This window comes from Leucopleurus acutus, assembly GCF_964270905.1.
Source record: "Leucopleurus acutus genome assembly, chromosome: 10".
Classification (NCBI taxonomy): Eukaryota; Metazoa; Chordata; class Mammalia; order Artiodactyla; family Delphinidae; genus Leucopleurus; species Leucopleurus acutus.
The window spans coordinates 2,326,281-2,352,469 of record NC_139153.1 but is presented as its reverse complement, the minus strand read 5'-3'; the positions used below and the strand labels follow the sequence as shown (position 1 = coordinate 2,352,469).

Sequence of the window (26,189 nt, the reverse complement as noted above, 5' to 3'; positions counted from 1 at the left end):
CCTCTCCTAGAGCAGGTAGAACATCTGTAACACGTGTTTAAGACACACATATACAGGTCCCAGGGATTCAGTGAAAGGTGGGAATATGATGGGAAAAACTTAGGAAATGAAGCTGGTGGTGCCTGAGCAAGGCAGGACGCCAACAGACAGAACACAGAGATGAAGGGGAGTGGCAGGAACCCAACTGTAGGAAGCAGGGAACAAAGTGTGGTCAGGAAAAGGTTAAATACAGCAAGTCAGGGCAACACAGGGTCTGCATCAAAAGGACAAAGCCAGGAAGACAAGCTGGAGACAGTTTGTGTAGAAAAACATAGGATTCTGCGCCAGGGAAGGAATGGGACCTAAGGACCACTTCAAGACTATCCGGTAGCACTTCACAAGAAGGATGGGGGGGGGGGGGCTGGGCGAGGGTACTGAAAATGTAGAAGGCAAGGGAGGGCTCACACTCAAACGTTCCTTTCACGCCTACTTCGTGCAAATCGAATTGAGATTATCCCACTTATTTAAAAGAAAGAAATTTCTTACGATAGGAAGCTGATTTGTGAGAGAAGATTTATGGGCAACTTGGTGTTCTTTTTTGCATTTAAATTACTAGCTAATGGAACAAGAATCTACAAATGAGGCACCTTCCCCCAACAGCTATTACCCACGGAAGCCAGCCACTGTAAAGCTAGCACCATTTCTCCAATATTTCCAACTCTGTGCTTTCCAAGTCAAGCGCCTCTTGATCCCTTGTGCAGTGTGACTCACTCTAACCAGTGAGCTGTGAGCAGAAGTGACGTGTCATCTCTGGGCTGGAACACTTAATCACGGGAGCAAGACCCTCCAACAGTTCTCCTTTACTTTGCCAAGACAGCCAACAGCGTCCCACACTGTTGTGGCTGCTTCTTCAGCTGGAGTAAGGATGACACAGAGCCCCTGGAAAATCCATACTGGACACGCTGGCCTTTCTTTCTTTTTTTTTTTTTTTTTTGCTGTACGCGGGCCTCTCACCTCTCACTGCCGTGGCCTCTCCCGTTGCGGAGCACAGGCTCCGGACGTGCAGGCTCAGCGGCCATGGCTCATGGGCCCAGTCGCTCCGTGGTATGTGGGATCTTCCCGAACCAGGGCACGAACCCGCGTCCCCTGTATCAGCAGGCAGACTCTCAACCACTGCGCCACCAGGGAAGCCCCCACGCTGGCCATTTTGAGATTACTTGTTACTACAGAAAAACCCAGCCAATTCAGTCAGATGCTGCTGGAAAACTCACTACCTGGAAATTTACATTTCAAAAGAAACAGAATAGTCAAAGCATCCCTCTTTTCAAAAACACTTTAAAAGAACACTTAAAAAAGATCACTAAAGTTTACAAAGGCTATTCTCTTCCATAAGGTGCTATTCTGGGCTTCCCTGGTGGCGCAGGGGTTAAGAATTTGCCTGCCAATGCAGGGGACACGAGTTCGAGCCCTGGTCCGGGAAGATCCCACAGGCCGTGGAGCAACTAAGTCCGTGTGCCACTACTACTGAGCCTGCGCTCTAGAGCCCGTGAGCCACAACTACTGAAGCTCATGCGCCTAGAACCCGTGCTCCGCAAGAGAAGCCCCGGCAGTGAGAAGCCCGCACACGGCGACGAAGAGTACTCCCCCCGCTCACCGCAACTAGAGAAAGCCGGCGCACAGCACCAAAGACCCAACACAGCTAAAAATAAATTAATTAAAAAATAAAAAAAGTACTTATCTTTTAAAAAAAAAAAAAAAAGAGGGCTTCCCTGGTGGCGCAGTGGTTGAGAGTCCGCCTGCCGATGCAGGGGACACAGGTTCGTGCCCCGGTCCGGGAGGATCCCACATGCCGCGGAGCGGCTGGGCCCGTGAGCCATGGCCGCTGAGCCTGCACATCCAGAGCCTGTGCTCCGCAATGGGAGAGGCCACAGCAGTGAGAGGTGAGAGGCCCGTGTACCGCAAAAAAAAAAAGAAAAGAAAAAAAGAAGGTGCTATTCTTCTCAGCATTCTTGGGGTTAAAGACACATCTGCCTGGATCCACTAACCTGGAATATGGAGCGCTAGTCGGGATACTGAGCATGTTCTTTCAGGCTGCTCTTGCTTCTGAAAAAAGATTCTGACAAGGCAAATGCTGCTGCTTAGTTTGAACTTGGAAGTGAAGCATCAAACAAGGTAACCATTAAGCTCTACAAAAAGTAAAGAGATTATTTGTCTGTGTGTATATATATACTCTGTTCAAGGTATCAGATTCATGTGTGGGGAGGGGGAAAACTAAGCCCACCTTCTCAAAGAATCAAGTTCCTTGGAAAGCAATTCTTGTTACGAGGACTTTGCAGCCCCTGGATCAACAGATTCTTGACTATGATGCTCCCACTGTTCTAAATGCAGGTGCCAAACCAAGAGCTAAGAGTCTGTATTAACAGACCACGACGACAGTGCCTTTTTTTTATTTGTTGGTAAGACAGAATGGAAAACGAGAGTTACACACAACTATTTTTCAATAGTTTGAACGTTTGATATGAACCCTAGATTATCTCAGGCATTTAGCCAATAAAACATTGCCCATAAACTGGTAAGAAGTGTCCACATGGGCTGACCGGCTCAAGAAGAAAACCAAGCTAACTGCTCTCTTTCTCCAGCCCATCCCCCCAAACCAGCTCTTACTTTTAACCTGTGTTAAATGCATTTCTGAGCAAGTACCTCTCTGAAGGTTTAAGCATGCCACCTGTATTTCAGTCCTAGCCCCACTCATCCCTTACTGTGTGTTTCTTTAGGTAAACTATAAATCCATAACTGGGACAGCATCAGTCTTACCCAATAGGATTGTGACATCAAGTGAAAGGATTACGCCCTATCCTAGCACCACCCAGTGAAGTACCACTTTGTTAAACATAAATCCTTCAACATGGCACTGGAGTTCGTCCCCTCCCCACCCCCGTCTGGCCCCCATACATACTGCCATTCCCCAATTTGAGGTACCATAGTCCCTCCATCTGCCCTACGTTCCCCCACCTCCATTCGTTTGCTATGCCATTCCCTCCAACTACAATGGCTTTCCCAAGTCTCCCCTCCATATCAATTCATCCAGAATCTACTCAGCACCACCTAACCCAGTCACTGAACACTTCCAGCATTTTTGTGACTCTCACCTGTCTTGTTTTTACAATTATTCCTAAACCTCCAGTGTTTTTTATTTGATACTCCCCACAGCTGTCAGCAGTATTTTCTTACAGTAGACAATAAAACTGTGTCAAATGAACACAGAACACATAATTTATCATTCAGGAAGGCTATCCATATTAATCAGCGGCCCAGAAGCAAAACTTACATGCTACAGATAGTAAAACAGTGTCCAAAGTGAGAACTGGAAAAATATTTTTAAGTTTACTGAGTAATATTTCAAGATCCATGCTAGAATAATGATTCATCCCTGCCCTCAAGGAGATTCGAGTGGGGGAAGGGCAAGGGCATGTACTATTATTCCAATCAAACCGAGGCCTACAGTGGATGCACAAAGCTCAAGATCACGCAGCCAGAAGGCGGCTGGTCAAACACCAACTAATACCTAAATGGTCAGTCAGAACATGCAAAACAGACCTAGTCCTAGCACGTGTATGAGGGAATCCAAGTGTCAGACGGAAAAAGAACTTCAGTGAAAGCACTCTCTACCATGGCTAGATTTATACCCTACAGGTGACACTTTGAAGCCAATTCCATCCCCAGGAATCAGTCCAGATTATAAACGCAAAAACTAACCCATAAGGGCAACTAAGGGGGGCTAACTGCTCACTAGACTGAAGTCATTCTGCTTTTCTATCCCCAACGGATTTAAAAAGCATTTACAAGAGGCAGTCTCAAGTTATGACACATACGGCTCCAGAAACAACCTCCCCACCCCCTCAAGGATTCCCCATGCTGGTACTGGAGGGAGATACGATGCTAGCACCACAAGGGCAAAATGAAAATAAGCGTCAGCAAAGATGTGGAATATCTGGAACTCTCACATACCGCTGATGGGAGTGTAAAGCAGTATACAGCTTTGGAAAGCTGGCAGTGTCTACCGAGGTGCAGCACATACCGTTACGGACTGAATTTTGTCCCCCACCCCACCCCCCCAAGAATTTACGAAGTCCTACCCTCTGGTACCTCAAAATGTCAAAATATGACTGTATTTGGAGACGGAGCTCTCAAAGGGGTGATTAAAGTTAAACGAGGTCATGAGGGTGGGCCCTCATCAGACTGGTGTCCTTGTAAGAGGAGGTTAGGACACGGACCCCTATAGAGAAAAGACCATATGAGGTCACGAGGAGAAGACGTTCACCTACAAGCCAAGGAAAGAGGCCTCTAAAGAAACCAACCCTGCCAACACCCGATCTCGGACTTCTAGGCTCCAGAGTCATGAGAAAATAAATTTCTGTTGTTTAAGCCACCCAGTCTGTGGTATTTGTTATAGCAGCCCTAGCAATATACAGATACACACGCTAAAACTTTCCACTCCTCAGTATTAATTTATGGAAATGTGTGCATACAGTCATCAAAAGACAAACCAAGAATATTCATACAGCATTTTTTTTTTTTTTTGGCCGCACCGCGTGGCATGTGGGACTTCCCTGACCAGGGGTTGAACCCGTGCCCCCTGCAGTGGAATCGTGGAATCTTAACCACTGAACCACCAGGGAAGTCCCGATACAGCATTATTTTTACCAGCCACAAACTACAAGCTACCCAAATGCCCATCAATAAGTTAATAAAAACACTACGGTGTATCATATAATCAAATACTACTGAGCAATGAAAATGGAGGTACCACTGCACCCAACAGAAAATCTCACAGGCAACAATGACTCAAAGAAAGAGATACAAAAGGATACACAGTGTTATGATTTACACAAAGTCGAGTCAGACAAAATTAAACTACAGTGTTAAAAATCAGCAGGAGGAGGGACTTCCCTGGTGGTACAGTGGGTAAGACTCCAAGTTCCCGATGCAGGGGTCCAGGGGTCGATCCCTGGTTGGGGAACTAGATCCTGCATGCATGCCATGACTAAGAGCCCACATGCCACAACTAAGACTGAGTGCAGCCTAAATAAATAAATGAATATTAAAAAAAAAAAGGTAAATGGAAAACTAGAACATTTTTTTAAAAAGCAGCAGGAGGGGATGACAATGACCTGAAGGAGGCACAAGGGGGCTTATTTCTGAGTTTATGAAAACTCTCGAAGTTGTTCATTTATCTGTACGCTTTTCATATGCCCTACTGCAAAGTCACAGTTCACTAAAATGTAGAAATGGCAAGTTGTAACAACTTACTGATCCATCGTCACCACGGCAAAAAAACCTCATTATGGTACTGAATGCATCAGGTTCTTCACCTGATGCCACTAAACATTTGAAAAATACAGCTAGTCTCCGGATCCCAGCTGCCCACCACTGAGTGTTTATCTAGAGGGGTCCCACAAGTCAAAGGATCCAAAGAATATCCAGGGCCCTCCAAAGTTAATCTCTCATACCATACTTTAAAAATTGAATCTCATTAAAGTATACATTCATAAGAATTAAATAACCAGTTAACACTCCGGTCTGCCTCAGAGTAGTGAATTGAATTTTTCTCCTTTTTACTTCTGAATTTTCCTACCTTTTTTTTTTTAAATAAATGACTTATTTAATAATCAGCAAAAGAGAAATGTCATTTTAAATAAAAATCAGTGGAAGAAAGATACGTTTTTATAAGGAGTCAAATGCTGAGTGCTTTACAGCAATCATGAATAATCAAAAAGCCAGGCTGGTGCATCAGAAAGAGCCCCAGCTGTGTTTCAGGAGACCCAGACTAGCATTAGAGTAGCCGGGCCACCTGAGCACCCAGGCTCGGCCACCCTCTTAAGCCTGCAGGGCTGCTGTGAACACCAGCTGAAATCCTATGTGAACTGTTAAGCACTAGGCAAACATTAAAAAACACTGAAAGACAAATACCATGTAGGAAAAGTTTCTACAAAACATGAATGCAGACTTCCCTGGTGGCGCAGTGGTTAAGAATCCGCCTGCCAATGCAGGGGGCACGGGTTCGAGCCCTGGTCCGGGAAGATCCCACATGCCGCGGAGCAACTAAGCCCATGCGCCACAACTACTGAAGCCTGCATGCTTAGAGCCCCGTGCTCCGCAACAAGAGAAGCCACCGCAATGAGAAGCCCGTGCACTGCAACAAAGAGTAGCCCGAGCTCACCACAACTAGAGAAAGCCCGCACACAGCAATGAAGAACCAATGCAGCCTAAAATAAATAATTAATTAATTAAAAAAAAAAAATGAACGTTCTTTAACAACCATCAACTGAACAGGACAGGCTGGAGGACTTTAACGTGGCTCTTAACCTGTGGGCTGCCCAAACGACCCAGAGTTATTTCTGGGTCCCCTGGCCTGTAAGTACACAGAGAACTGTCGGTAGCCTGACTGAATAGCACATGTAAGAAGGCATTATTTTTCATAAAGTCTGTGCTGTTACAATCAGGTGTTTTAAAGGTTAATTCATAGTAGCTTTGTTGTGTACTCTCAAAACAACTCAAATGGTAATAAATTTTTAAAATTAAAACTGCATACCAAGATTGGAAACCAATGATGTAACTTTTTACTTCACAATGGAAATTTTAAAGTATTCCCTAACTGAGCTGAGCTTAAGTCCAGGAAAGGCAGTAGTAAGAGCAAGCCCTCTGGCTGTGAGAGGGTGGGGAGACCAGAGAAGGCGCTTCCCTGCACCTGGCGACGGGCACGCACGCAAGGCCACTTGAGAGCCAAGCAAGGTCCCTGACTCCCTTGATGGGCTTGCTCAAACGTGCTCTGTGCGGACAGCAAGCAGTCCTACACAACCAGGATATGGACAACAGAATCAGTGAGACTGATCTCCGCGGCAGTGACGACATCACCAAAACAGAGAGCCCCGGGCAAGGCCTGAGATCCCCTGCATTAAGCCCTGCATCTTCAGGGAGATGAACAAGGCCAATACTGCATGTCACCACTGGAACCAACTCCCAAGCTCTCTTCCTCCCCCATGGAGACATTCTGCAAGTAGCTATTCTTAAATTGTTTTTGAAATCACAGCCTGGAGTACTAAAATTGAAACTAGTCGGAGACGGTGCTAAAAAACCTGTTCTGATTTCCCGCACCGCATCACTTTTACTTTTGATTCACAAATCACACTAACCACAACCGCCATTAACAAGTTTTAAAATATAAGTGCAAACTATCTTTCTGTGTTTAATGCCATATGCGGGAAGGAAAAAGCAGAAAATACAAGGAAGGTGCGAGAGCAAATAACTGAAGAGATCAACACATCGCAGCAAACTGCAGACAGAAGCACACAGCTCTAGCAGACGGCAGTCACAGACGCAGGTGTGATCACGCAGAGGAACAAATGCTGGGAATACAACCGCCACCTTACAGGGGAGACAGGAAGCAGCAGAAAGCCAGGAGCAGCGAAGTGGGGGGAGCTAAATTCCGCAGCTCCAGCCTCCTTCCGGGATGACATCAGTGCCAGGTGAACCACCGTCTGGGCCTCATGCAGGAGGACTCCTCCAGACTTCCCCGGAACACCCGGACTCTAACTCCCAGACCAACAGCCTGGTGAGTTCTCCTTAGCCATATGTGAATTACATAGATCGAGAGCCAGACAACTCATGACAGTAATAATGGTAAATATCTACGTCAAATCTCAGAGAGAAATAGTGCATAAAAGGGCTCTCCCACGTGTGTGGTCTGGGTTTGCTACACCTTTGCATAGAAAGACTAACGCCAAACCGAAGGGCAAGGATGTTCTCAGGGCAGGTCCCTTTGGAAATTTATTAAAAGCTAATCAAACAACCAAAACGTTCTGCTTCGCTTGGTGGTGGGGTCAGGAACTGGCTTCAAAGCCACACTGTACTATAAAGCAATGCTCTTTGTTTATGGGGTTTGGGGCAGGGGTTAGGCCTGGTTGGCACCAAGAAATATTTTTGCTCCATGAGGGTGCTAACAATTACCTGAAAAAAATATCCAAATAAAGCTGATTTAGAGTATCTTCTACATTCCACTCCCCCTTCTGTTTGTCTACTCCTGAAATTCTACCACAAATGCAAAACTCACGTCCCCTCTTAAAGAAGGGGAACCAGAGGACTTGTGGGACGTGGGGTGGCGGAGGGTTTTATCTAGGATGATACTAGTACTGAGACTGGGAGGCAGCACATGAAACTTTCACTGTCGGCTAAAGCAGCAGCCCCAGCCTGCCAAGTGCACCTCTGCTCAGACAGCCCCCGAAGCTGACATTCGCACTGTAAGATGACAGTGACACCAACCCCCTCTTCAGTGAACAACAAAAAATGCTGGAGAGCAAAAGGTAAAACAAGTTTAGAGATGAAAATTACCCTTCAAAAAACACGACCCATTTAGAAACTGTGATATTATCTTCTAAGAACTCTCTTCAGAAGCAAACCAAATCAAATGCTGTTGTTAAAATGAACAAGGCTTTCAAGTTACCCAGAACACCGTGCTGCCTGGATTACTTTGAATGCACTTGCTGAGATGAAAAATAACTCCTCTTTACAAAAAATCTCAAATTCTACCGCCAAGCCATTCCACAAGAGAATTCCTGGCCGTGATCACTCACCATCTTTAAGTTCCTTGAGGATAGGAACCAGGTCTAGCTCCCTGAGTCAACAGGCAATGCCTGATACATGGTAGATACTCAAAACATCTGATGAATGGATGAAACGCTACTCATCGTTACACTCCTCTAAATGCAAACAATACTTAAGGCTACCACACTTAATACCCACTTAAGTATATCAGGCTGGGTAACAAAGTTTAAAAACAAAAGAAATCAGACTACAACAGGGCTTGGACAAGATCTTCAGGAGAAGTACTCACAACTCCCAGTTCTTAGACTCAAATCTGAACAAACTCTCCTAAGTCTGGAGAGAGAAGCACACCAATAGAAGACTTTATCAATCCATGGATGAGAAGTCATGCGGGTAATCAGCTGCTTCAGTCACAAGGAAGAGACAAGAGCCTGTTCTTTTGGAATCCAAAGAGAAGATACAGTATTTTCAACAGGAAAGAACCACATGGCAGGACTGCCAGCCCAACTCATTTGACAAAAGACGTAGGTAACAAAAACTTTCAAACCTCAATTGAGTACTCTGCTATGATGCTAGAGCTCCCAGTTTACTGGCACTACACTACTTGAAAACAAAAAACTGTGTTAAAACTCACAACTGCAAATGGAATATGTTCTGGTTTTAAGGCAGAACTAATGGCACCAGAAAAGACTTCCAAAATGACATCACTAGAAAGAAAGGAGGCGGAGAGAGACAGATACCAGGTGGCAAAAGATACTTCACAAGCTTCAGGGGCATCAGAAAGCAGTACAATCCGGAGGCCGAGCACAGTGCTCTGGAGTCTGGGCGCCTGGACTCAAATCTCCGCTCCATAACTTATTACTTCTGCGACCTTGGGCAAATGACTTAACCTCTCCGATCTTCCATTTCCCTATCTGTAAGTGGGCACAATAATGGTACTTGAAAAGTCTACTCTGAGAATTAAATACAATAATCGGTGCAGAAATATTGCCACGCTGCCTAACATGCAGTAACCGCTCCAATATTTGCTACTGTTATTTTCAATTTTCCCAGTTTTGCGAACCATTCCTTTCGGGGAAGCCCGAACTGAACGCCCTAAGCGGGCCCCGCCGCGGTCCGAACCAAACACAGCTCTGCACCCAGCCACCGTCTCTCTCCCCCAGCAAGTTTGGAAACTTCTTCCACGCCTCACCGTAACGTCTTTGTGATAAAAAGCTCTCAGTCGCGGGAGCCCGAGGCGCCCGAGGGAGCCCGGGACACGTGACCCGGGTCTCCGCGGACTCGCGGCGTCGGGGACCCTCATCCGCATCGGTAGGACCGGACGGCGGGCACGCGGCTCTGCCTGGCACCGGAGCAGGGTGGGCGGCGCCCCCGCCGCTGGTCGGCCGGCCCCCGCCCTCGGCCGCCGCCCCAGTGCCGGGCCGCCCAGGCTAGGTCGCCCTGGCCGTCTCGGGCCGGACGCCCCGGGAAACAGGCGTGCGCGCCGCCAGCCGGGGTCACACCCGGCGACCTCTGACACCCCCGCGGACGCTCGGCCGGCCTGACGTCGGGCCCGAAGACACGGAGCTCCCCAAGAGGCCGGGCCGGGCCTGCCCAAGACGCGGACGGCGCGCACCGGCGACCTAGGGCCGGGAGGGGGATGGGGCCGGGCCGCCACTTACCGCGGCCGCTCCGCTGGGCTCCGGGCCGGGCGCGTCGCGAGGGCTCCGCCGAGGAGGAGACGAGGGGTCGACAGGAGCGAAGGAAAGTCCAAGCTCCGATTCCGGCGGGCTCCTCGGCCTGTCCAAGCTTCCAACGCCGCCGCCGCCGCCGCCTCGGGCTTTATGGCCAAGACTCCGGCTCCGCTCCCACTTCCGCCACCGCCGCCGCCCCGAGCGGAAGTACCTGTCACGAGACGCTCGACGCCAGGGCTGCGGGGGAGGAGCCCCGCCTCTACCGTGCGTCAAGTTCAGCCGCCTCGGGCCTGGGCCTGGGTCACGTGGCCCAAACATGTCTGCCCCCAGTGGCTGCGGCCATCTTTGAGGCCCGGCCGGGAGCAGGGTGGCGCCATGCTGGACCCACCCACCGATGCCTCAGCCCCTGGTGAACTTAGCACCAAAAGAGAAGCAAAGAAATTGAACCCACTAGAGCTCTGCGAAGGACGGGGCACCCTACCCAGCTCCAGCTCCACCTGCACACATTAGAATCTACTCAGAACTTGGGCTCCATCTTCAAAAACATGCTCCTCTCATAGCCTTTTCTTACTGGTTCATGCAAACTTCATTCTTTTGGTTGCTGGGTACAAAAACTTTGGAATCATTCTTGATCCCCGTAGTGGGTTGAATAGTGACCCCCCCTACACATCCTGGAACCCGTGGGTGTGACCTGATTTGGAAAAAGGGTATTTGAAGGTGTAATTAAGGATCTGGAGAGAGACCATCCTGGATTACCATGGGGGGGGCCCTAAATCCAATGACAAGTGTCCTTATAAGAGACACAGAGAAGAGAAGGCCACGTGGAGATGGAGTCAGCGGCTAGAGTGAGTAGCCACAACCCAAAGAATGCCAGCAGCAAGAGCGGGGAGAAACGGTGTTGAGTTTAGACTTTTGTATTTGAGAGAACGTATTTCTGTTTTTTTTGGTTTTTGCGTTTTTTTGCGGTACGTGGGCCTCTCACTGTTGTGGCCTCTCCCGTTGCGGAGCACAGGCTCCGGACGCGCAGGCTCGGCGGCCATGGCTCACGGGCCCAGCCGCTCCGCGGCATGTGGGATCCTCCCGGACCGTGGCACGAATCCGCGTCCCCTGCATCGGCAGGAGGACTCTCAACCACTGCGCCACCAGGGAAGCCCATTTCTGTTGTTTTAACTACCAAACTTGTGATGATTTGTGACAGCAGTTCTAGGAAACTAACTCAACTCCCCTTCTCTCGGACCCCTCATCCACAAGCTTCAAAAGATATCCGGAATGTGACTCCCCCTTTTCTGAACCGCCATCATTTCTCACCTGGATTATGGCAACAACCTTGGTTTCCTGCTCCCACCTCATTCCCTATCCAGTCTTAACACAGTAGCCAGAGTAATTCTATAAAAATGTCAAACCATGTCATTCTCCTGCTCAAACTATTCCCATAGGTCAGAATAAAAACTAAAGGCTTTACAAACAAAAGGTCCTATCCTGGGAATTCTCTGGCAGTCCAGTGGTTAGGACTCTGCGCTTTCATTGCCAAGGGCCCATGTTGGATCCCTGGTTGGGGAATTAAGATCCTGCAAGCCGCCAAAAAAAAAAAAAAAAAAGTCCTGACCCCTTAGATACTTCTCGGACCTCATCTCCTTCTAACATCCCCTCTGATCAGTCTGCTCAGACTACACTAGTTTAAGAAAAGAGAAGGCATACGTGTAACTAAAGCCTTTGCAGTTGTATTTCTTTCGATCCGGACAGTTCTTCCCTCAGATATCTGTATGGCCACTCCCTCACTTTCTTCATGTTTTGACTTAAATGTCATCTTCTCAGTGAGAATGGCCTTCCCTAAATAAAACTGAAGTTCCTCTTCCTATCACACTAGACATAAAACATCCACTTGCTATCTCCCTTCCTGCTTTCTTGTTTCTTCATATTGCTTTCTTGTTTGCTTACTGTCCCTCTCCCCCACTAGAATGGCAGTTCCGTAAGGGTAGGGATTTTGTCTGTTTCATTCATTGCCATATCCTTGATTAGAACAGTGCTGGGGCACAGTAGATGCTCAGTGAGTACCATTTATAGAGTATTCAGGGCAATGCAAGTTGGAAATGGACTCCGAAGCCAAGAATTATGGTAATTCCACCCCACTCTGCAGCCATTCAAAATGCTAGGCTTAAAGAAACAACTAGAGAACACAGAAAAAGGCAGAGCACAAACATAAAGAGACCTGTGAAGCCCCAGCTTTCTAAGAAGCAGACCAAGATGGCTATTCAAATGCAAACATGGCTATTTCTCATGAAAAAGAAAGGACTACTCCGAAGAAACCCATCAGCCAAGAAGGTGGAGTTGGGAGCTGCAGAGAATTATTCCCAAGGAGCAGGATTGGACCCTTATCAGAAAACTGACAACATGTGCCTAACTGGATTTCAAAATTGCTGTGACCCAGTCGTAGCTATGTCACTCCTGTTTTTCCCCTTTTGAAAAGAAGGGTCTGCTCCGGTTGTCATATGCTTGTCAACTCTGTTTGTTGGCTCTGTGCTGTGGAGAGTAGAAAACATGTCCGTAGCTCACAGGTCTTCAGATCAAGAGAAACATATTCAAGAAACTGTTCTTGAGGAATCACAGGAACTTCATCTTCTGAGGAGCCTCATTTGCACCAGGACCTGATTTACACAAGATCCACTATGAGCCAATGATGTACTGGGATGAGATTTTTAGGGCCTCTGGGAGGAGGTGAGCATATCTGGCACACAGGAGAACTAGACAAAATCTGTATCCTGAAGGTAGACCACGGTAGATTTTAAAGAGTGGTAAATTCTTTGTTCCTCCTTCCTTTGAGTTGTGGAATCTACTTCCCTTCCTTTTGCATTTGGGTTGGCCTTACTTTTTTCTTTTTTCTAATAAATTTATTTTTGGCTGCGTTGGGTCTTCGTTGCTTTGCGCAGTCTTTCTCTAGTTGTGGTGAGCGGGAGCTACTCTTCGTTGCGGTGTGCAGGCTTCTCATTGCGGTGGCTTCTCTTGTTGCGGAGCACGGGCTCTAGAGCGCAGGCTCAGTAGTTGTGGCTCACGGGCTTACTTGCTCCACAGCATGTGGGATCTTCCCGGACCAGGGCTCGAACCCATATCCCCTGCATTGGCAGGCGGATTCTTAACCACTGCGCCACCAGGGAAGTCCCTATATTATCTTTAAGTTTTAACTATGGGACTGTATTAACTACCAAATATTTAAATTAGGGACTTCCCTGGTGGTCCAGTGGTTAAGACTCTGCGCTCCCAATGCAGGGAGCCCACATTCGATCGATCCCTGGTCAGGGGACTAGATCCCCGCACGCCGCAACTGAAGATCCTGCACACGGCAACGAAGATGCTGCGTGCCGCAACTAAGACCCGGTGCAGCCAAATAAATAAATAAATATTTTCTAATTAAAAAATATTTAGATTAAAAAAAGAAATCCACAGAGTGATAAATGGGATGCAGGCGATAAGATGGGCTTCTCGGACAGTGAGGGAAGTTGGAGGAGAGGTGATATTCGACACAGGTGGTGAGAAAGGCTCCCTAAGGAGGTGACATTTGAGCAGAGAGACCTGTTGACAAGATGGAGCGACCCTGCTGAGATTACCTGAGCAGAAGGTGTTACGGGACAAGGGAACAGCAGAGGCAATAGCTTTGTGCAGAGACAACGTGTCCTGTTCAAGTGTGGTTGGGCAGAATGAGGAAGGGAGAGAGGGAAGAGAGGGGGTGGGGAGACGGGCAGAGCTGGCTCACGCAGGATCTCATGGGTGGTGGGAAGGCCTTTGACATGTGTGTTGCGTGTGAGGAGAAGTCCGGGGAGGGTCTGAAGCAGAGCGTGTGCGTGTCTATGTGTGAGGTGTGTCTCCCTTCACAGGCTGCTTCACTGCGGCCCTTCCCCTGTTCCCACGGCAACCCATGGCCCGTCCAGGCCCGCCGCAGCCCCAGGATACTGCTTGCTTGATGTCTGCTGATTCATTCCCTCCTCGTCCAGCCTGGGGACCAGCACCTGCCCTGGCCTGCCTCAATGGCCCAGCACCCGCTGGGTACATGTCTGACCAATTCAACGCAGGGTCAAATGTTGAATTTTTCTATGTGGTGCAGCTTTGCATGATTGATAAAGTTCTCTGAGATTTTCTATTCAAACACAGATGGTTTGGCTCAAGGGTTCCACCCCTGGCAGTTTTCACTAGCCCAGGAGTTAGGCTGGGTGGTCCTCCACCCTGAGCCCAGCACTCAGCCGGAGCCCTGTGCCTTTGAGGTACTCTCCTGAGCTCCCTGGGCCCCAGTGTCCTCGTTCTGAAATGGTGTTGATGAGCCCGCCTCTCTGGGTCACTGTGGGACTCACACGTGAAAGTGACTTCCAAGGTGCTCCATCACATGTGGGGGAGACCAGAGTTACATGTCGGTTTCTGGGTGGTGGCTTCAGGCACTTTTGTTTAAGATGTGATCACTCATCCATTCATTCAAAAGTAATTAGGGACTGCCACAACTACTGAGCCTGTGCTCTAGAGCCCAAGAGCCACAACTACTGAAGCCCGCGTGCCTAGAGCCCGTGCTCCGCAACAAGAGAAGCCACCGCAATGAGAAGCCCGCGCACCACAATGAAGAGTAGCCCCCGCTCCCCGCAACTAGAGAAAGCCCATGCGCAGCAACGAAGACGCAACACAGCCAAAAATAAATACATATTTTTTAAAAAATGTAATTAGGGACTTCCCTGGAGGTCCAGTGATTAGGACTCTGCACTTCCACTGCAGGGGGTGTGGGTTTGATCCCTGGTCACGGTACTAAGATCCCACATGCCGCACAGCACAGCTTCCAGGTTGACCACAGGGACACAGAGATGAACCAGCCCAAGTCCCTGAGCTCCAGGAGGTGCCAGTGGGCTGTATGTGTGTCGAACGCCCACAAAAAGACAACCACACATCACCCTAGACCCTGCTCCTCCGACAACTAGCCACAGGCTGCTTTCCAGAGCCTTCCTGCCCACAAAGCTGCACTGCAGCCCTCTGCCCACAGTGACCCTTTCACGGACGGGCACTCGAGCAGCTCCAGAGCATCACAGTCTTTTTTGGGGGGTGGAGGGAGCAGACCTGTTGGGAGAAAGAAGACCTTTTTCCCAGGAGAAAGAGTCAGCCATGCCTAGACTTGCTGGGGGCTTCCCGTCACCTGGAGAGCAGAGCCCGCGTGCGGCAGAGCTAAAGTGGGGCGGCAGGGACGCGTCAGAGGGACACAACCAGGGACACTTCATCCAGAGATGCCCGAGTCCTCCCTGCCCCCCAGCCTCTGCCACGTGCTTACTGGGGAGCCCCAGCCGCTCTGGGGCTGGTCTCCATGGAGCCGAGCAGCTGCAGGGCCCAGGTCCTACCTGCCTGGAAGCTCAGAGGCCTCGGCTCCCCTAGTAGCCGCAGCCCAGAAACGTAGGTCGTGGGCATCCCCACTGGGAAACTGGCCAACAGGACGGACGCCGGAAGTGAGGAGCTGAGAGGAGAGTCCGCTTTCACCTTCCCACCTTCCCCAGTGGCTGTTCCTAACGGCCTTCCTGGGGACCGCGTGTGCGAATAAGTTCGTCAGAATTAGCAAATAAAAATACTGGTACTAGAACATCGTTTGTGTTCATCGGAATTCCCACGTGGCGGCGTCCTGTGTCAACCTGGCGGCGGTCCTTGCTGAGCATCATGCCAGCATAACACTCACCTCGCACTTCCCTCCCGCTCCCCGCCTGGTTTGCCAGGTCCTGAGCCCGGCATAAAGCAGCAGCCCGTGAAGCCAGGCCTCAGGCTCTGTTTTCCGGGGAGCTGAGGTAAGACAAGGCAGTTCAAGTAGATGTTTGTCACTTGCATCCAAAAGAGCCCTGGTGACAACTCAGCCTCAGTTTCCTCTTCTGTGGCACGAGGATGACAACTTCCACCCCACTCACAGCCCAGGATGGACGAGCACGTCAACGACCTTAGGAGGGGCGAGGTGGCCAGGCCAGAGGCAAGGGGTCAGTGCAACCACTGCTGGAGAGCTGCCCCACTACCCCAAGTCAACGGGCTGGGAGGCAGGCGCTGCGCCCTCAGCAGCTGTGGCCCTCCCACGTTCTCTCCCATGGGCCGCGTCTCTGCGGGTGCCCCTTCTCGGGGTCACTGCACCTGACTCTTTCAGACTCTGTGCTTCAGATTAACAAGCACTGTGGGGACGGGGGGCGCCCGCCTCCACCCGTCGTTCTTCCTATGCTGTGCACTGAAGCCCTCCTGCGGCTCCATCCTGACAAGCTGTGGGTGTCTCGTCCTGCCTTCACCTGACCAACACGGGCCCCCCGTGTGCACCTTCCATCCCCCCGGAACGGCCTTCAAGGCCCTACGTCATCTGGCCTTTGTATCTTTCATCTATTTATTCATTCAACAAACGTAGCTTGAGCACTTACTGCGTGGCGGGCACTGGAGAGACAGCAGAGAACAAAACAGACAAAAATCCCTGCCTTCATGTAACCTATATTCTAGTGGCAGACACAGAATTTCACCATGTAAATAAGCAAAATATATAGTATATTAGGCACTTCCCTGGTGGTCCAGTGGCTAAGACTCTGTGCTCCCAATGCAGGGGGCCCAAGTTCGATCCCTGGTCAGGGAACTAGATCCCACATGCATGGCACAACTAAGAGTTCGCATGCCACAACTAAGGAGCCCGCTGGCCGCAACTAAGAACCGGCTCAACCAAATAAAGAAATAAAATATTACGGTATATTACATGGTGATAAGTGTGGGGAACAGAAACAAAGCAGGGCAGTGGGTGGCGAGTGACCCCGGCCCCCGGCCTCCCTGTCTCCTGGGATCAGGCCGCTTCTGCCGCACCAGCTTCTTCCGGCTCCCAGATACACTGAGCTTGCCCCTGCCACTGCCCATCCAGCTCCCCTGGCCCAGACAGTCCCCCTGCCCCCGTTTCCAACATCTTCTCCGGGTTGGATCCTTCTTACCACTGAACTCAAATGACACTACAGGGAGGCCCTCACGGGTCAATATAACCTTGTTACGTTGTTACATTGTCTCCAAAGCACCTCAATGAGCAAGGATCCCCTGTAATTATTCGTTTCCTTGTCTTATGGGGAAATTCTCCCTCCTCCTAGAATTCCCCCTTCCTGAGAGCAGGGACCTTGTCTAGCTGGTTTGATGCTGTGATTTCAACGCCTGGAACAGTGCCTGGGACATGATAGATACTCAGCGAATATTCACTGAATGACTGACAAATTCATTGCTCTCCCATCCCCCTAATCCTCTCCTTTCACATAAAGAATTCCCCCCTTTCCTTTAAGGCTAGTTCATCAAGAATATATTAGTAGGGACTTCCCTGGTGGTGCACTGGTTAAGAATCCGCCTGCCAACGCAGGGGACACGGGTTTGAGCCCCGGTCCGGGAAGATCCCACACGCCGTGGAGCAACTAAGCCCATGCACCACAACTACTGAGCCTGCGCTCTAGAGCCCACGAGCCACAACTGCTGAGCCTGCGTGTCACAACTACTGAAGTCCGCGCGCCTAGAGCCCGTGCTCCGCAACAAGAGAAGCCACTGCAATGAGAAGCCCTCGTACTGCAACAAAGAGTAGCCCTGGCTCTCTGCAACTAGAGAAAGCCCACACGCAGCAATGAAGACCCATCGCAGCCAAAGATAAATAAATAAATAAGATTTTTTAAAAAAAGAATATATTGGTAAACACACCGTCACGGTACTGTGTTACAGAAGGCAACCCTACCTGCTATAACAAATAGGCCTCCAAATGAGTCAGATCTCAAACAAAACAGAAGCAGGTGGCTTTCCTCCACACACTGACGTGGGGACCGGGCTCGTTCTCCCCTGTGGCCACACCATTCCCAAGGGGCTTGCCATCGTCTAGATAGAGCTGGTAGCAGGGGTAGAACTTCGTGGAGATGGTACATCTTCTTCTTGATGCCTGGGTGTGCAAGGGACACATGCCACCTCTGCTCGTCTTACTTTGGTAAGAGCTAGTCATGCTGCACACCTGGATGCATGAGGACCTACGAAACAGGGGCCCAGGTGAGGCAACAGCTGTGTACTCCAGAAGAGGGAGAGCAAACCTCGCTGGGGAGCTGTCTGCCTCTGCCACCGATACAGCGTGGTGATCGCTGGGTACAGGAAGTGAAGGAGCGAGGGCGGCCCAGGAGAAACACCTGAAGTAGCCTGGGAGACAGAGTAGTCAAGGAGGGCTTCCCAGAGCCGGAGGTGCTGCGGTGACTCATGAAGGATGATTAAGAACCTGCTGGGCCAAGAGGAAGGCGACTGCTTGGGAGGGATAGCTGGGTGCGAACGTTTAGAGAAAAGAGAGCGCGTGACATAACTCATTCCAGAAATTGCTGACGGCTTAGTGTTCCTGGAGAACAGAGTTCAAGGGAAGGAAGCAGGAGCAGTAAGGAAACTCACGCACAAAGACTGGGTCGTGGTGGGTCGTGAATGCCTTTGATCCAGATGTCAACAGGGCCTTTTCCTGTTTTCCTCGTATTGACAGCCAAGATACAAAATTGAGGGCAAAGAGCATGGAGGATCTGACACTTCGGATGACTAGGACATCGGCTGAGACGGGGCGCACAGGCACAGAGAAGCGGCAGGACTGGCCCCGCCACGACGGCTCCCCTCCTCCCCTACCCACACAAGCAGCAGCAGCAGAATCGTGGGCAGAGGGGACAGAGGGAATTCTTGCAGTCACAGGGCCGCTGAGCCCACAGTACTGGGCTCCCCCTCCCCCGCCGTTGCCAAGGTGAGGTGTAAAGCTGGGGTGGGGGAAGCAGGATGGACTGGCATCTCATTCCCCAAGGGAACCTCTGCGTCGTGGGCAGCAGATGTGTGGATCCTGCCCTCTGCCTTCCCGGCAGGGACAGGAGAGGGGCTCAAAGAGGAGGCTGCAGGGCGGCTGCCTGCAAACCTGCGTGGGTAAAGCCACTAGGCAGGCCTTTCCGAGTCAAGGGGTTGGTCCAAAGGGCAGCAGGCTTGAGCCTCTGTATCAGTGATCTACTACTACAAAACTAAACACTCCCAAACCTGAGGGCCATAAACTTGGGGTCATTTCTTATCTCATGATCCCTGTGGGCCAGGAGGTCAGACTGAAGGTCATGTGCATGACTTATCTCTACTCCGTGCTGTCTGGGGCCTCAGCTGAGAGCCGTGAAAGACGATCTGAAGGCCTGCCTGGGGCTCGCTCACACGCTGGCCGACTGGTGCTGACCAATAAGCTTATTTCCATAGGGCTGTTTGTGTCCACACAACACGGCAGCTGGCTTCCCCCTGAGAAAACGATCTGAAGGACTGAGGTAGACGCTGTAACGTCGGATAGGACCGAGCCTCTGAAGTCCTGTCATCACCTCCACAGAACTCAGCTGGTCACACAGGTCAGCTCCCATTCGGTGGGAGAGGGGACCACGGAAGGACGTGAACCCCGGCGGGAAGAATCACGGGGGCCAACGTGGAGGCCGGAGACCACAGCTCTCTCACCGGCTCCGCAGCCAGGAGGGCTGGCCAGGGACGGGGCACCTGAAGAGGATGAGCCAGAGGGGCAGGAAGAGTTCAAACCTGAGTCAGCCCTCCCTCATCACCGACCTGAGCTGTGGGACGGCCCCAAAAGGCTCTGCGGAAAACTCACACACGGCCTGTGCGGGATGCAGGCCCCACAGAGATGGCAGTGCTCACGGAGCAGCTGGGACCTGAAAGATCTGTTCACAAGATGGCCCATTCCCCACTGCTCTCCAGTGTCACCTTTGCCATAAATCGGATGACTGGGTATTTACGGGTCTATTTCTAGACCGTCCTGTTCCATGATCTGTTTACCCATCTTTATGCCAGTACCACACTAGACTAATCACTATACTTACATTATAGATCCTGACATCTGGCAGTGAGAGCCCTCCAACTTCCTTCCTCCTCTCCTGGATGGCCTTGGCTATCGTTGACCTTTTGCATTTCCATGTAAACTTTAGAATCAACTTGTCAATTTCTACCCCAAAAAATTCTGCTAGAATATAGACTGGAATTGCATGGCATTTATACTCCACTTGGGGAGAATTTTACTGAGTTATACACTTACTTATTATTTGAATGCTTTTTCCTATGTATGTTACACTTCAAAAATTTTTAATGTCATTGAGAAATCTGCTACCCAGAGCATATTTCATACTTATATTACAAGACATTGAGATTCTTCAACCAATTAACACTAATTTTTTTTTAAATTTTACATTTTTTTCCCAGGGGGTCTGTGTTCCCTCAAATTCCATTGTTTGCAAACCATCTTCCCATGCCATCAATACTGCTATTTATGGAAAGGGAGTTGACTTAGAAATTTTTTTAACTTTTTTTAAGAAAAGCTTTATATCACCATCATAAGGGGATAACGAGTCTCTCTTGATATATATAGAAAATAACTGGCAAAAGAAGCATAATGAAAATAAGCATTATTGAATTATAACTAGATATTGTCTGCTGAAGGAAGCCTGCTCTTTCTTTGTTCAAAATGTGCATTTGCAAGTGTCAGAGAAATGCAACATACGCACTGCTATCATACTTAGAATTTCTCCTTGAGGTATTCAGAAAGATTGGAAAATAACCGGAAAAGGAATAATTTTGTCACTTTTCTCTTTTGGAGCTAATTGTGGATCCACATGTAGGTGTAGGAAATAATGCAGAGAGATGGCTTGAGCACTTTACTGAATGTCCCCCAAGGGTGGCATTTTTGCAAAGCTATAGCTCTTCAGCGGAGGACACGGACATTGGTCGTATTCAGCGCTCCTCAGTCTTGTACTCCTTTCTGCGCGTGTGTGTGTGTGTGCGCGCGCGCCCATGCGCGTGCATGCTATGTGCTACGTAACTGAATCCCCTGTGTAGGTCTGTGTATCCACCACCAGACTGTTTTTTAATTTCGTCCTCACTCAGGAACGCGGGCCGATGGCGCCAGCCTCCACCACTGCAGACCAGCCGCTGCTGTGTTTGTTCCAGGGCGCAAATGTGGAAACTCCTGCTCTGCCTCTTCAAGGCCCCTGCCCACATGTAAAACATGATGCCTCCATTCATGTTTCCTTAGACAAAGCCTGTCACCTGGTCACAACAACTTCCATGAGGCAGGGAAGCATGATCTTACTATGACCCTGAAAGGAGGATAATCTGAGTATTAATGAACAGCATTGACTATCTGGACAGTATTTGAATATTAATGACTACTATCACACCGTTTAGACATTCCACTCCCACTGACTGCACTAGTGAGCAACTTAAAAGGCCAGGACCATATTCCATTCTTGGCAGAAACAAGGCAAACAGAACACAAACTGTTACGTCAAGCTTTCAAAATAACCTAATGCAGGTATTCCCCACTTTTTGGAAGTTCGCTTTATGCCCCTTCGCTTTTACGAAAGACCTACGTTACTACCTGTTTTCACTAACCAGAAGATCTCTAAAGAGGATTCTCACTTTTACGATCAAAGGCGAAAAGCAGAAGTAGTGTTCATCGTGTGTTCTGCCGCAAGCTGTCACAGAGGCAGCGCACGCTCTCAGCAGCAGGAGCAGCCCCGCCAAGCCCCTTCCCCCAGGAGCCACACTCAGCAGCTCCGCGTCAAGCCACCACAAGCTTTAAACTGTGTCTGCAAGCATCTTACCCAGATTTATTCTGTGCATCTGTGAGCAAGATGTGTCCTAAGGTAACTGCTCCTTCGCTTTATGCCATTTGGCTTATGAAAGGTTTCCTAGGAACGCTTTACTTTCGGATAGTGGGGGAAGGCTGTTATTAATAATGCTGAGAGAGTAGCCTCATTTCCCTTCTCCGTGCTCTCTGGAGGTATCTCAAGTGTGGGACAGTTATCTGGATCATCTCTCTCTCTGCCCTTTCATTAAACCAGGCACCAGGATCCACCCATCTGGTGTCCTATTCCTCTCCTGGGTTCACCCTTTGTTCCATTCCAACGCCTGACCTTGCATCCCATACAGCACGCACCACGATTCCACCCTCCTACTGGGGCCTGGCCTCCACTCTGCCTCAGGGATCTTTCTTTACTTTCAATGTTTCCCCTGAATGGAACTCAATAATTAAACATCGTGATAACAATTAATTTGATACTCAAAACAGAGACTCCAAAGAACTAACTGTTTTGAGTTTTCCTTTCCAGGCTTTGTCCAGATGCAGATGGAATTTTTATGCAATAATATCAGTATACAGACTTTTTTTTTTTTTTTTTTTGGCTGCACCGCGTGGCTTCTGAGATTTTAGTTCCCCGACCAGGGATGGAACCCAGGCCGTTGGCAATGAGAGCACGGAGTTATAACCACTGGACTGCCAGGAAATTCCCTATGGACCATTTTTATACTGCCTATTCTACCTAATGTTATACCAAAGGCACTTATGTCACCAAATGGTTCCTAAGCATCCTGAAATCAGCTATCACTTTCACTTTCTCTCTGATCATGTAAACAACATATGTTCATTAATGAACATTTTAGAAAAATCAGGCATCTGTGAATAGGAAATGAGGCACCAACAATCATCCCACCTAGAGACAACTGGTAAAACAATACGTGATATACGTCATTTGTGTCTTTTGTCTATGTTTGACATAACACACTGCAGTAGTTACCTTCAGAAAATATCCAAGTCACCTTAAAACTTAGCAGCTGAAAACGACAAGCCTTTATTATCTCATGGTTTCGAGGGTCGGGAATCCAGGGCTAACGTGGCTGCAGTCGACGTGCTGGCTGAAGTCATCTCGAGGCTTGACGGGGGAAGGACCCACCTGGATGCTGACTCTTGCGGCTGTTGGCAGGCGTAGGTCTGCAATGGCTTGTCTGAGACAGCAGTTCCTCCCCACCCGGGAGCTCCACAGAGCTGCTCGGGGCCTGGAGCCACTTCCCCAGAGCGAGGGATGCGTGTGAGAGGAAGGGTGATGGACAGGCTCCATCCATCTTTTTAGAACTTAGTATCAAAAGCGACATTCCACCACTTCTGCTGTGTTGTTTGCTATGAGTCCCTAAATCTGGCCCGCACCAAAGACCAAGGGATACACAAGGGGATGAAAATCACTGGGGGTCATTTTAGAGGCTGCCTTCCTACCACTTAGATGAAACATTATTTTGTAACCTACTTGTTGTTTATTTGAGATATAGTTCATATTCCACAGAACTTGCCATTCACCAATTTTAAAGTGTACAACTCAGTGGGTTTTAGTATATCCACAGGGTTGTGGAAATAGCACCACTTACTCCAGGGCATTTTCACCCCGTAAAGAAACTCCATGCCATTCGTAGCCACTCCCCATTCCCTCTCTCCCAGCCCAGGAGGCCAGTGACCTACTGTTTGTCTCTATGGGTTTGCCTATTCGGAACACTGCACATAAATGCATATATGCAGTATTTGGATATTACATATATGGATACATATGAGTTGCATATATATGAGGCCTTGTGTTTTGGCTTCTGAGCACTAACGTTTTCAAGGTTCTTCCGTGTTGTAGTGTGTCGTCAGTGCTCATTCCTCTCTATGGCCAAGAAAGATTCCACTGTATGGAGAGACACATTTTGTTTATCCATTCATCAGCTGATGGACATTTGTTCTCTTTTTTGGCTACTAGGAATCATGCTGCTATTAATACTCACGTACACATTTTTGTGAACCTATGTTTTCAACTCTCTTGCGTATAAACCTGGCTGGTCATACGGTAACTCTACGTATCACTTTTTGAGGAACTGCCAAAGTACTTTCCAATCATTTTACATTCCCACCGGCAGTGGGTGAGAGTTCTGATTTCCTGACATCCTGGACAACGCTTGTCATTGCCCATTTTTCTCTTCCTGTAGTCATCCTAGTGGGTGTGAAGTGGTTTCTCATTGTGGATTCGATTTGCGTTTTCCTACTGACTAATGAAGTTTGTATATTTTCATGTGCTTATTGAACTTCTGTATACCTTCTCTGGAGAAACGTCCATTCAAATCCTTTGTCCATTTTTCAATTGGGTTGTCTTATTATTGTGTTTTTTATATATTCTGGGTAATACATCCTTAGCAGATATATAATTTGCAAATATTTTCTTCCATTCTGTGGATTTTTTCACTTTCTTGACAGTGTTCTTTGACACATGAAAGTTTTAAAATTTGAAGTCCCATTAATTTTTTTCCTTGGTCGCTTGCGGTTTAGATGTCATAGCTAAGAAACCATTGTGTACTCTAAGGTTGTAAATATTTACATCTACGTTTTCTTGTTTTCTTGGCCACGAAGCTTGCAGGATCCCAGCCACCCGACCAGGGACTGAACCTGGGCCCTCAGCAGTGAAAGCGTGGAGTCCCAACCACAGGACTGCCAGGGAATGCCCACATTTTCTTCTAAAAGTTTTACAGTTTTAGCGGTTACATTTGGGCCTTTGATCAATTTGAGTTAACTTCTGTATATGGTATCGTTAGGGATCCAACTTCATTCTTTTGCAGTGGTCCCAGTACCATTTGTTGAAAAGAATATTCTGATCCCATTAAATGAGCTTGTCACCCTAACTGAAATCAATTGCCTGTAGATGTATGGGTTTATTTCTGGACTCTCTAATCGGTTCCGTTAATCCACATGTCTATCCTGATGCCACTACCACATTGTCTGGATTACTGTTACTATGAAGTCGTTCTGAAATTGGGGAGTGTGAGGTCCTCCAACTTTGTCCTTATTTTCCAAGGTTGTTTTGACTTTTCTGGGTCCCTTGCATTTCCAAGAGATTAGGATCAGCTTGTCAGTGTCTGCCAAAAAAAAAAAAAAAAAAAAAAAAGGCAGTTGAGTTTTGATACAAATTGCATTGTATCTATACATCAGTTTGGAGTGGATTACCATCTTAACAATATTATGTCTTCCAATCTATGAATGCAAGGTGTGTTTCCATTTATTTAGATCTTCTTTATTTCTTTCAACAATGTCTTGAACTTTTCAGTGTATAAATCTTGCATTTTTGCTAAATTTATTCCTAAGTATTTTATCCTTTTCAATCTATTACAAATGGTATTTTAATTTCATTTTAAGATTCTTCATTGCTAGTGCACAGATGTGGAACTTTTTTGTATATTTATCTTGTATCTAGTAACCTTGCTAAGCTTGTTTATTAGCACTGTGTGTTGTGTATTTATTCCTTAAGAGTTTCTATATGTAAGATCATGTCATCTTTCTTTCCAATCTGAATGCCTTTTATGTCATTTTCTTGCCTAAATGCCCTGGCAAGAACTTCCAGAACAATGCTGAAAGGAAGTAATGAAAGCAGACATCCTTGTCTTATTCCTAATCTCAGGGAAAACTTCTTATTCTTTCACCATTAAATATGATGGTAGCCATGGATTTTTCTTAGATGCCCTTTATCCATTTGAGGAAGTTCTCTTCTGTTCTTATTTTGTTAAGTGTTTTTTAAAAATCATAGAGTATTGGATTTTGTCAAATGCTTTTTCTACATCTACTGAGATGCTCATGTGTTTTTTTTCCATTTTGTTCAATTAATATGGTATATTACATTAATTGATTTTCATATGTTCAACCAGCTTTGAATCCTGAGATAAATCCCAGTTGGTAATGGTGTATCCTTTTTAGATGCTACTGGATTCAGTTTGCTAGTATTTTGTTCAGGACTTCTGTATCTACGATCACAAAACATACTGGCCGGTAGTTTTCTTTTCTTGTGATGTCTTTGTGTGGTTTTGGTGTCAGGGTAATTCTGACTTCAGAAAATGAGTTGGGAAGTGTTCTCATAATTTTTGGTAAAACTGGACATTTTAAATAACTGAATGTACAGCTCTAGAAATATGATTTTCTCCGTCCCCAAGGTCTGTTGTCATTACTGCTTGTCGTAGTAGTTAAGTAACTACCCTGAGCTAATTCTATAGTGTCTGTATTCTTTGTCACATAAGGTCACTGAAGTTTCTATTCAGTTAATGGTCAGCTAATGATAGGACAGAGAT

At 48.0% G+C, this 26,189-nt stretch overlaps 1 protein-coding gene across 1 annotated transcript in view; it reads right to left on the bottom strand.

Moving 5' to 3' along the window:
• Nucleotides 1-10,435, bottom strand: part of RAB7A (RAB7A, member RAS oncogene family) — a 58,028-nt gene extending 47,593 nt beyond the window's left edge. Inside the window, exon 1 of the mRNA XM_082848939.1 lies at nucleotides 10,242-10,435. The gene's annotated coding sequence lies outside the window, so the exon portion shown is untranslated. The remainder of the gene's footprint in view (nucleotides 1-10,241) is intronic.
• Between the last annotated feature and the right edge of the window lie 15,754 nt (nucleotides 10,436-26,189).